Below are 12,176 nucleotides of genomic sequence, written 5' to 3' on the forward strand. Positions count from 1 at the left end.
GCATGAAAAACACAATGACTGAATTCTCATTTTGAAAAGCTAAACACTCTTTCATTTTTATTTATTTATTTTGTGAAACTTTGATTCCTGTACCTGGGCCTGGATGAGATCGGGTGGAAAATCGTAAGAAAGCTGAACGCGAACCTGGTCGACTAGTAATCACTTGGTAAGGTGAAGCCTCAGGTGAGTCTATCTTTACTTTTGTCAGAGTCTCATGCGAGAAGAATACTCTTCTGATGACAAAATGGCGCCCACGTGTAAATGAATGTTCAGAATGTATGTTTAACGAATTTTATTTCCAAACATGAATCATTGATGTTTAAAAAAAATACGGAGAGTGTTCATTTGATTTTCAAAATTTTTTTTTTTTGTTGTATTACTTTATTTTATTTTACTTCTTTATTCAATTTTATCTTATTTATTATTATTGCTAAGTTTTAAACATTTTAATTAAATTTTATCTTATTTATTTATATGGTTAAGTTTTAAAAGTAGATTTTTATGTATCGATAACAATTGCAAGCTCAAGAAAGAAATAGGTCGATTCTCGCTTCCACTTTTATGAAGAATTTTGTGTTTTTTTTTTAAATTTTATTAAATTTATGGAAATTATATGAACAATTGGCAGCAGTAGTAGAATATTACAGGTTTTAAGCAATAATGGCTGAAAATGAATTTTTAAGGAGATTTGAAGAACCGGTAATGAATATTTCGAAAATGACAGACAAACAAAGAAGAAGACTTACGATTGACCCAAAGTTCCGTGATCAACTTAATGACATATTTTCTAAAAAGGCATCTCAAGTCAATGATATTGAAAAAGATGTAAAACAAAAAAATCTTAGTCCCCATGAAACAAGTCCTAATATGCAGCAACGAAATCTTAAAACTTCAAATAACCAGGATCATTCAGATTGGTTAGATGAAATGAAAACTAATGAAGATTATCAAAATGCAGGCAATTATAGAAAAATTCCAGAACCACCTTTGTGTCCTGATTGGACAGATACACAAGAAATAGAAAATAATGCGAATAATAGTTATTCAACATTGTCAGGAAATTTTAAAGACCGCTTTTACAAACCAAGCACGAGCAAACCCAATGAATGTTTTAAAAAGAGATATGCTATTTTCGAAATTCCTTATTCTACAGATCTAGATTCAGTGAGTCAGTTAGATACAACCGTAACTAAAACAACAGGAACCAAAAAGAAAATTACAAGTCAAAATAAACAATTCGAGACGGAGAATGTTTATAATTCTCACCTGGCTCCTGCTGTAAGAGAAGCACACACTGCTAAAAATTTAGAAATTAAATTACTTAGAATAGTTGATGATAATTGGATCAATAGTCACAAAGAAATTTTTTCTGAATTATTAATGGAAAATAAATCACCAACATACAAAAACGTACAAGATCACCCACAGTTTTTTGGTAAAATATATAACAAAAAGGCATCGAAAGAGCATGAATTAGAAGAATCATTACCTGCCCCAGGTTTCAACATAATGGAAGACAATTTTAATTTGCCACAAAATGACCCATTGTTTTATAATTTAAACTACAATAATACTATACCAAAAAAGTCTTTACCAATTTCTCGTTGGCCAATAAAATATGCTGGAATGGACAATGGCATTGGCCTAAATTTGTTTTTAAGACAAGTGGAATTCTTCGCGGCATCAGAGAAAGTCACAAAATCAGACCTCTTTCAATCGATACACCAATTACTTGTAGGGCCAGCCAATGCATGGTTTGTGACTAAATGGCCAGTACTAAGATTAAAAAATTGGGATTATTTCGTATATGCTTTGAGAAAACAGTTTCTTCCAGGAAATATTGACCACTATATTAAAGTCAAATCTATGTCCATGTTTCAGTCGAAATCAGAGACATTTTCTAATTTTCTTGTTAGGATGGAACAATTTTTTTTATGCAGAACAAAACCTATGAGTGAAAAAGATAAATTCGAAATTTTATGGCACACAATGAATTCCAGTTACAGGGATAAACTAGCGCTGGTTCATGTAAAGAGCATGGCTCATTTAGAAGAGCTATGTGATAAAATTGATGCTAACAATGATGCTCTTATGAATCGATTTTGCGTAAATTTTGATAATAAAAGAATCAATGAAATCAATTTTCAGGATTCCTCGAGTGAACAGCAGTCATGTGATAGATTAGAAAACAATTATTTACAATCTTTTAATTTACCGCCACAGTTTCATCCACAAAATAGTAAACAGATGCAAAGCCAAAACAGAAATCAAGATCATCAATCAAAAGGGTTTACAGAAAATCAGTCTAAATACAATCATCAAAACAAAAATGAAAATCAAAGCCAAAAGAAGAATTACAGCTCTTCTTGGAGAGACTGCACGCGTGAACAAATTCTTCAATATTATAAAATCCCAAACGAAAATGTGTGTTTCAACTGTCGAAAAATAGGTCATCACTTTTCTTCATGTTATTTTAAAAGACAAATCTTTTGTTATATTTGCGGACTTCCTGATTTTCACTATGAAGAATGCCCGTTTTGTTATGAAAAAAACTTGAAGAGGAAAAATTAGTGGGGGAGGTTTTTCCTAGTTCATCTAAGCCCCCTTCTTTAGAGTGCTCAGCTAAACCGTGCGAAAACATTTTTCAAATCAAAGTACTTGATGATAATTCTTATGCCAACAGAATAAACAATGGTAAAAAAAATAAAGATAAACAGCTACAGGGATATAATAATTACTTTTTCAACATAGATGCTATTTTTCTCAAACCTGAAGGAGATGAGCGATATTTTTTGAAATTTTCTATATTAGGCTTGAAATTGGTAGGACTTCTTGATAGTGGTAGTCAAGCATCGATAGTTGGTAATCATTTTGGAAATATCACTGATTTTCTACGAATACAACCGTTAACGAAAAATATTAAATTATCTAGTGCAAGTGGTGATCGCTTGGAAATAAGTGGATATGTAGACATACCATTTACTGTGGAAAACAAAACAAAAATATTGCCATGTCTAGTAGTTCCTAGACTAGGAGACAGATGCTTATTAGGTATTGACTTCTTTAAATTATTTGATATAAAACTAACTGTTGAAAAAGATAGCAAAGTATTTGCTTGTTCAGTAGAATGCTCAAATGATATATTTCACTCTCAAACAGATGTAAACGAGCAAGTTGACCAGCATGAATTGACTGCTTTGCAAATCAAACAATTAGAAGAAACTACAGCTACATTCAAGTGTTCTCGAGAGGATTCTTTAGAAGCATGTAACCTAATGGAACATACAATCAATTTAAGTGACACAAGTCCTATACATCTTAATCCACATCCATGGTCTCCCTGCATTCAGAAAAAAATAAATAATGAATTAAACCGTCTGTTAAAGCTTGATATAATTGAGCCATCTAACTCAGATTGGTCACTTCATGTAGTACCTGTGACTAAAGAAAATGGTGATTTACGACTTTGTTTAGATGCTAGAATGCTTAATGCTCGAACTATCAGAGATGCATACCCCTTAGCAAATTCGATGAGAATTTTGAGCAATTTGGGGAAAAATGTTTTTTTTTCCGTCATTGATCTCAAAGATTCCTTTTTACAAGTTTACTTGAACGAAGAATCAAAAAAATTTACAAGCTTTAAAATAATTGGTAGAGGTCTATTTCAATATAAGAGACTTCCATTTGGATTAATAAATAGCAGTGCTACAATGTCAAGAATCCTAGATAAATGTTTAAACGAAGGTCTTTATGAACCATACATTTTTGCTTATTTAGATGACATAATTGTTGCGACTACAACTTTTGAAGATCATTTGAAGTACCTTAGAATAGTTGCTAACTGTCTTAGTAAAGCTAATCTTTCTATAAATCTAAAGAAGTGCAAATTTTGTCTTAAAAAAATCAAATATCTCGGATTTATACTTTCTTCTGAAGGCTACCAGCCAAACCCACAAAGAGTAGCATCAATTTCAAATTTCGTTAGACCAACAACTCCAAAAGAGGTTAGAAGATTTTTAGGTATGGCAGGATACTATAGGAACTTTATTAATAATTTTAGTGGGATTACAGCACCTATATCAGATCTATTGAAGGGACAACCAAAAAAAATTAAATGGACGCAGGAGGCTGAAAAATCATTTTACAAACTTAAAGAATGTTTAATGGCTGATCCTATTTTGGCAAATCCTGACTGGAATAAAGAATTTGTAGTACAAACTGATGCAAGTGATGTGGCAATTGCAGGTATTTTAACACAATCCTCTGATAGTGGCGAACATATCATAGCGTACTTCTCTAGAAAATTAACAGCATGCGAAAAAAAGTATGGTCCAACTGACAAAGAAGGTCTAGCTGCCTTAGAAACCATAGAACATTTTCGAACGTATCTTGAAGGATCGCATTTTACCTTAATTACAGATTGCTCTGCTATCACCTTTATTCTGAAATCGAAATGGAGACCGAGCTCAAGGCTCTCAAGATGGTCTATGAAGCTACAAGAGTTTGATATTACATTAAAACATAGAAAAGGCAGGGAAAATGTTGTTTGTGATACATTAAGCAGAGCTGTGTGTGCTATTTTTGAAGATTCGAATTCACAATGGTTTAAAAATCTAAAAACAAGTGTACAAAATGAGCCTGAAAACTACCCAAACTTTAAGATAGAATCAAATAGTCTTTATAAATTAGTATCTACGCGGTCTGAATTTGAAGATGGAAGATTTGTCTGGAAAATTGTAGTCCCACCAGACAAAGTTAAAAGTATTGTAGAAGAAGAACATTCAAAGATTATGCATCTAGGATTTGATAAAACATTGGATGGAATAAAACTAAAATATTATTGGCCAAAAATGCACACGGAAATCAAACAAATTCTAAAGAAGTGCTCTATTTGCAAACAGTCCAAATACACGACAGTATCTACCATTCCGCCTATGGGTCAACAAAAACACGCCTACAGGCCATTCCAAATGATAGCTGTTGACTTTATTAATGGTTTTATTAGAAGCAAAAATAGAAACTGTGATCTTTTGGTTTGTTTAGATGTCTTTTCAAAATATGTAAAGTTATTCCCCGTTCCAAATATGAATGCTAAATTAACAACGAAACTAATCAAAGAAGAATGGATAATGAAATATGGTGCTCCTGAAGTTTTAGTTTCAGACAATGCACAAACCTTTGTTTCTGTAGAATTTCAGTCAATGTTAACTAATTACAATATTCATCATTTCTTAAACACTCGTCGTCACTGCCAAAATAATCCTGTTGAACGTGTAAATCGTGTTATTTTATCGTGTATTAGAACTTATAGTAAAAATGATCATAAAATATGGGACACCAAACTTTCAGATATTGAACTCGCTATCAACAGTAGCAAGCATACGTCAACCGGATTTTCTCCTTTTTATATAGTTTATGGTTCTGAAATGGTAATAGATGGCAAAGAACACAGAAATGAAAGTCAAAATCAAAATCCGTCAACAGACAATTTTTTAGAAAAACGAAAAAGAATTATTGGTCCTCTGTATGAAGAAGTCATGAAAAAGAATAAAGAGCAATATGAGAAATATAAAAAGAGCTATGATGGTAAACATAAGACGTTTCCCAAACATTTTGAGATAGGTCAAAATGTTTATAAAAAGAATTTTAGACTATCCAACACTAATGAAAATTATTCGGCTAAAACTGGACCAGTATACATTCCGTGCAAAGTCATAGCACGTCATGGTGCAACGTCGTATGAGTTAGAGGACGAATCAGGTCGGAATATCGGTATTTTTGCTGCTCAAGATATAATTCCAGAATAATGGGAAAGCGATTTCTGTTTCATTATAAAAAAAAAAAATAATAATAATAAAAGAAATATAAAAAGGCTATTTGGAGTAAATGCAATCGATACATAGGCTAAAAAAACTTTTTAGTTCACTCTCAAAAGTCAACCGTGTTTTTAACATTCTTTAAAAAAAAACCTTTAATAACTGATATTCAAAAACATCAAGTGTCCAATTTGACTCGCGCATGGCCCTGGCATAAGAAAATATCAACTCAAGCTAAATCAACAAAAAAACGAAAACCATTACATTCGTTTTTTTGTTGAGATTGGGTGTGGGGGTGTTGTAACCTACCAAGTGGTAACGATCGACTGCGGTTGTAGATTCGTTGCCTTGGAATTGTTTATTATCCCTCCAGCCAGAGAAGGGCATCATAGTTGTGGAAACTTGTATGTGCACACCTCTCACAACACTTAAAACACTCATAACACATCATGTAGCTAACAAAAAAAAACATCGCATCCAGAAGCCACTCAAAACGAGATCTCATTATTATTTCGACAAAACTGATCGGTCTACCTATTGTGTACATCACACAGCAGAGGATCAATATTCCCGCCCTAGCTTGGCATTGAGTTGATCAACGTAGGTACTTGATCACGTTGTACTGATGAGTGCCCAAGCAGATCTTAACCATGAGGCGTCGGCGTCGTTAGAAACTCGATAATGACGCGCCAGCGTCGTTTAGAACTCCGATCGAACTGATACAGCTTTTGATCGAGCGAACAACCACGCTCGAGACCATGCATCACTATCAGTTATCGGTTAACCGTCAAACAGGCTGTGCTATCGTGTACGATATAACTACAACTACTATATCGTGTACGATATAACTACGATTCCGCTTTATTTGATACGGTGATATACGGTGTTCTGAAGATAGTATCCAATAAGTTATTACAAGTGCCTGACCGGTAATGCAGCTTTGAGGCTGACACTTAGAATTCGCGCGTTTAATGCATGCTGTAAATTCGATCGTTGAGGTAAATTAAAACATCTCTATGATTAGCAAATCTCCATCCTAAAGTCTCGCGTTTACACAGGAAGTCGCCAGCGTTAAAACCGAGATATCTTTTGTCTCTATTGTTATTTCTGGCCTGGTAAATTCAACGATGCGGGACTAAGTAATTTGAGGTGGAGATGAGAGATCGGTAAGGCTAATCATAAATTGTGAAGACTTCATACTAAATCCACCCTTTGGTCCTCTGCAGACCTATTTGTTCCTGAGCTAAAATTGATTGTCGCATAATTATCTGGAGTGGCTTCTCTAGCACAATGGCGCCATGAGCCTACCCAAGCCAAATGGGTTTTGGCTTCAATTGCATGTGCATGCTAGAGAAGATGGCGGACATCGCGGGATACACTATTTTTAAGACACAAACACTTACACACACACACATTAATAGTTTTAAGTTGAATTTTTTTTAATAATCAATTAGTTTATAAGTAGTTAGGGTAAGTTATAAATAAAGCATGAAAAACACAATGACTGAATTCTCATTTTGAAAAGCTAAACACTCTTTCATTTTTATTTATTTATTTTGTGAAACTTTGATTCCTGTACCTGGGCCTGGATGAGATCGGGTGGAAAATCGTAAGAAAGCTGAACGCGAACCTGGTCGACTAGTAATCACTTGGTAAGGTGAAGCCTCAGGTGAGTCGATCTTTACTTTTGTCAGAGTCTCATGCGAGAAGAATACTCTTCTGATGACAAACTCTTCAACAATTATCTGTGACTTTTTTTTCAGAAATTTGATAAAAAAAAATCATAACCAGCATCGATAAATTGAGTTATTTCACTTAAAAATAATTCGCATTTCACATTACCAAAATCATAACATAGAAATCCTATTCCAATGATTTCTAAATAAGATTAAAATCTGGATGAAAATTCTAGAATCATCAAGAATGTTATTGCTTAAAAATATGTGATATTGAACATTATTCTGTGATTTCGACAATCTTGCTCAACATCTCAATGCAATGATCCAATACAGAACTTCAATTAAAAAAGTGGGATTTTTATCGTTTGTAGGAAAAAATCTGGGCTTTGAGGACAAGTTTTAGTTCTGGAAAACATCACAGGAAGTCAGTTAGGGATCAAACGTTCAAAGCAAAGAAAATGGTGATTAACTCGAATATATATTTTTCGCACTCTTAGTAATCACTGTGCTCCAGAATACTTTTAAATGGAAGTGATGCGAAAAGTAACAAGAATGTTGTAAAAACGAATGTTCGCCAAGAATTACTATAGAAAAAGTTGAGCGATTTTAAAAATGACAAAGATTAAGTGATGTACCTTTTCAATATCGGGTATTGCAAAAGTTTTGTTGAATTTCTATTTTTAAACACGTTTTATCGGAATTCGTATTATCCTCCCTTTTTCAGATTGTTTTTTGTCAAAAATGTGTAGTTATGGAAAATGACGTGAAGCTCTGCTAATCATAAAAATTTTTTTTTCAAGTGCGGCCCGCCTACATGATTCCAAATTTAAATTGGCCCGTTGGTTCAAAAGGTTGCTCACCCCTGCTTTAAATTATACTAGAACACTGAATGAACACGATGTGGGGAATCATGGGATACTAAATACACCCAAAGAAGAGGTTGGTAAATTTCAATGTCGATCGGTGCTAACTGTGTACCGAAAATGCGCTGAAATGTGCATTGCGCAAAAGATGAAATGATTGCTTTCCCGTCATTGGCATGAAGACTCGAACTTTCGGGCAAAATGATTTTTTTTTGTTTCGAATATAGTTGTTTTAACATCTGTATGTCATTCGCTACTTATATCAACAACGCAGTTGGCAGACAGTTATTGAAAAACTTATCCTGTACAACTGTGATCGATGTTTACTCTTGGGCTCTAACTCACGGACATCGGGTCAGGAAGCAACTGGCTTTGCAACTGAGCTATACCACAAGCCCGGGCAAAATGTTGATGGACCACTACTTACAAACATTCAAGCGCAACAAGCTAAACATTTTATAGGATTTTCATCCTATTGGATAATTCATCTCAGAAACAAAATCTATTGTGGGAATTACCCAGCGTTACTGTATGCTATCAGACTCACCTGCACTATTGATTGAAGTAACAGTTGATTGCTGATTGAGCATCTTGTCCCAATCGGGTATGATATCAAAGATATACGATATAACCTGTCTTGTGCGCTTATTAATTTAGCCCCAAATACGCTCTTTCGATTGACGAGGGCGCAGCAGTTGCATATAAAGGGTGTCCAAGATGAAATTGCAACACACAAAATTGATTTGCAAAATTCGAGTTTTCATTCGATTGCCACCAAATTTTCAAGGATTGAAAAATAACTATTAAACTTCATTTTAAAATTTTACTCGTATTTTATTTACAGTCCATACGCAAATGCCCGCACCTTAGCCTTAATCCCGGCCATAAATTTCTGCACAACCTGTGAATCCATCGTTTTGCCCCAAATGTTCCGACTTTTGAAAAAGTTATGCGCTGCAGGCTAAAATTGATCCTAGACGTAGTATAAGATTTCATGCCAAATTTGGGCCAGATCGGATCACGGGAAGGGGTCGCTCAACGAGCCTGAAGTTTGTTTGGGATGATTTTGAGACATTTTGTTCGAGAGAAACATGAAAAACCAGTTTTTCATCAATAACTTTGGTTCCCGTCGGCCAATTTCTTTCAAAAACAGTTTTTTTAAGCCTAAATTATGACAAATATTTCATCCGGAGACAGAATTTCGATTCGAGTTAAGATAAAAAGTTATTAGGCTTCGAAAATGAGCGTCAATATGTTCGACCGCTCCGACTCAATAACAGTGATGAATACCATCCTTTCAAAAGATAGCCCATTTTTAAAGCCTTATAACTTTTTTATCCTAACTCTTATTGATATGCAGCTTTTGGATGAAATATTTTTCATAATTTAGGCTATAAGAAAAACTATTTTTGAAAGAAATCGGCCGACGGGAACCAAAGTTATTGATGAAAAACTGTTTTTTTTATGTTTCTCCCGAACAAAATGTCTCAAAATTCCATACAAACTTCAGGCTCGTTGGGCGATTCTTTCCCGTGATCCGATCTGGCTTAAATTTGGCATGAGATCTTCTAATAGGCCTGGATCAAATTTAGCCTGCAGCGCATAACATTTCACAGGTTTTGAATTTCCCATATAAACGTGTATTTGTTCTGCTTATCGTCGCGATCAGGGGCCTTTTGTACCTTGAACGTTCGAAGCCCAGCCTTAGTTTTGGCCTTGTTGAACTGGGTGATTATAAAGCAGCTCCTTTTTTTTTTTTTTTTAGTAATTCTTTATTTGAAACGGCTCATACAATTAAGTTTTAAGGAGCCAAACTCGCTTTTTTGTTTTTACAACCGTTTTCTTAGCTTAGCACTTTTTTAGAAGAAAAAGAAGATAGAAAGGGAAATATGAAAATAAAATAGAGTTATAGGCGAAGATCGATAGCTTTTAGAAAAAGGTAGATTTCAAACATGTAGTCCAAATCTAGCACAGCTAGTACATCTCTCACTGGAACGTAAGGTGGTTTTCCTCGGGCCCTAAGGGTGTCTATAAAATTCGTTCTGGCGACAAGATGAGCCTCACACGACCAAACAATATGCTCAATGTCGTGGTAACCTTTGCCACAACCACACAAATTGCTGCCAGCAATATCAAAACGATAGAGTACCGCGTCCAAGGAATAATGATTGGACATGAGACGGGAAAATATACGAATAAAATCCCGACTCAGGTCCAACCTATTAAACCAGGATTTAAGGCTTACCTTTGGGATAATCGAGTGGAGCCACCGACCCAATTCATCCTCGTCCCATTTGCGCTGCCAGTTGACAAGAGAGTTTCGTCGGACCAAAGAGTAAAATTCGTCAAAGACTATTTCGCGATGAAATGTGTCGCCTTCCAACGCACCCACCTTTGCCAGAGAGTCTGCCTTCTCATTGCCTACAATCGAGCAATGTGAAGGGACCCAGACAAAGGTGATGGAAAAGCCACGTCTTGATAAAGCACACAAAGAAACCCGTATCTGCTCGAGAAAATACGGTGAGTGCTTTCCCGGTTTTATTGAACGAATTGCTTCAACAGAGCTGAGACTATCCGTTACTATATAGTATTGTTCAACCGGTTGTGAGGCTACACTGTCAAGGGCCCAATGGATAGCTGCCAACTCAGCGATGTAAACTGAGCATGGAGGTTGCAGACTGTAGGAGGCACTACAACGTTGGTTAAATACTCCAAACCCGGTACATTCATCGATAAGAGAACCATCAGTGAAGAAAATTTTATCAGCATTGACGTGTCTATATTTCGCATAAAAAATCCGAGGAACAATAAAAGGACGATGTTGTTCCGGGATTCCACGAGTTTCCTGATGCATAGACAAATCAATCTGGACAGAAGAATTGTCGTAGTCTGGGCTGCAAACACGAGTTGGACAGTACGAAGAAGGGTTAACCTGCATTGACATGAAAATATCGTATATAGACATAAATCTTGTTTGAAGATTTTGCTCAAGTAGCCATTCAAAATTTACAATTACCAATGGGTTCATGACCTCACACCTGATGAGGAACCGGAGTGATAACAAATTGAATCGATCTTTCAGTGGGAGTATGCCTGCCAAAATTTCAAGACTCATGTTATGAGTAGAGGCCATACAACCCAAAGCGATACGGAGACAACGGTATTGAATACGCTCGAGTTTAATGAGATGAGTTTTGGCAGCCGATTGGAAACAGAAGCTGCCATACTCCATAACTGAAAGAATAGTTGTTCGATAAAGCTTAATTAAATCCTCTGGGTGGGCTCCCCACCAGGTGCCAGTGATTGATCGGAGAAAATTGATTCTTTGTTGGCATTTTCCTTTCAGATACTCAATATGGGCTCTCCAGGTACACTTGGAATCAAACCAAACCCCAAGATACTTGAAACACCTCGATTGAGTGATCGTTCTGCCTAGGAGTTGAAGCTTAGGTTGAGCAGGTCTACGTTTCTTAGAGAAAACAACCATCTCCGTTTTCTGTGGAGAAAACTCAATCCCAAGCCCCAAAGCCCAGGTTGATAATCTGTCTAAAGTATCTTGTAAAGGTCTGTGCAGATGATACTCAGTAGATCCTGTGACAGACAATACGCTATCATCTGCAAGTTGTCTTAGAGTGCAGCCTTCAGAGAGACAACTGTCGATGTCACTTACGTAAAAGTTATACAATAGTGGACTCAAACATGAACCCTGCGGAAGGCCCATGTAAGAAATTCTTCTTACTGCAATATCTCCGTGAGCAAAGTTCAGATGTTTCTCACAAAGTAAGCTATATAAGATGTTGTTCAAAAGAGGAGGCAGA

General features: G+C 35.5%; 1 long non-coding RNA gene across 1 annotated transcript; it reads left to right on the plus strand.

Moving 5' to 3' along the window:
- Window positions 1-6,304: 6,304 nt before the first annotated feature.
- LOC129748274 (uncharacterized) lies at window positions 6,305-7,302 on the plus strand. The gene is made up of 3 exons (XR_008737701.1): window positions 6,305-6,814; window positions 6,875-6,982; window positions 7,043-7,302. It is a non-coding gene; the product is annotated as an uncharacterized LOC129748274 (long non-coding RNA).
- Window positions 7,303-12,176: the final 4,874 nt, after the last annotated feature.

Source organism: Uranotaenia lowii, chromosome 2 (genome assembly GCF_029784155.1).
Source record: "Uranotaenia lowii strain MFRU-FL chromosome 2, ASM2978415v1, whole genome shotgun sequence".
NCBI classification, from domain to species: Eukaryota; Metazoa; Arthropoda; class Insecta; order Diptera; family Culicidae; genus Uranotaenia; species Uranotaenia lowii.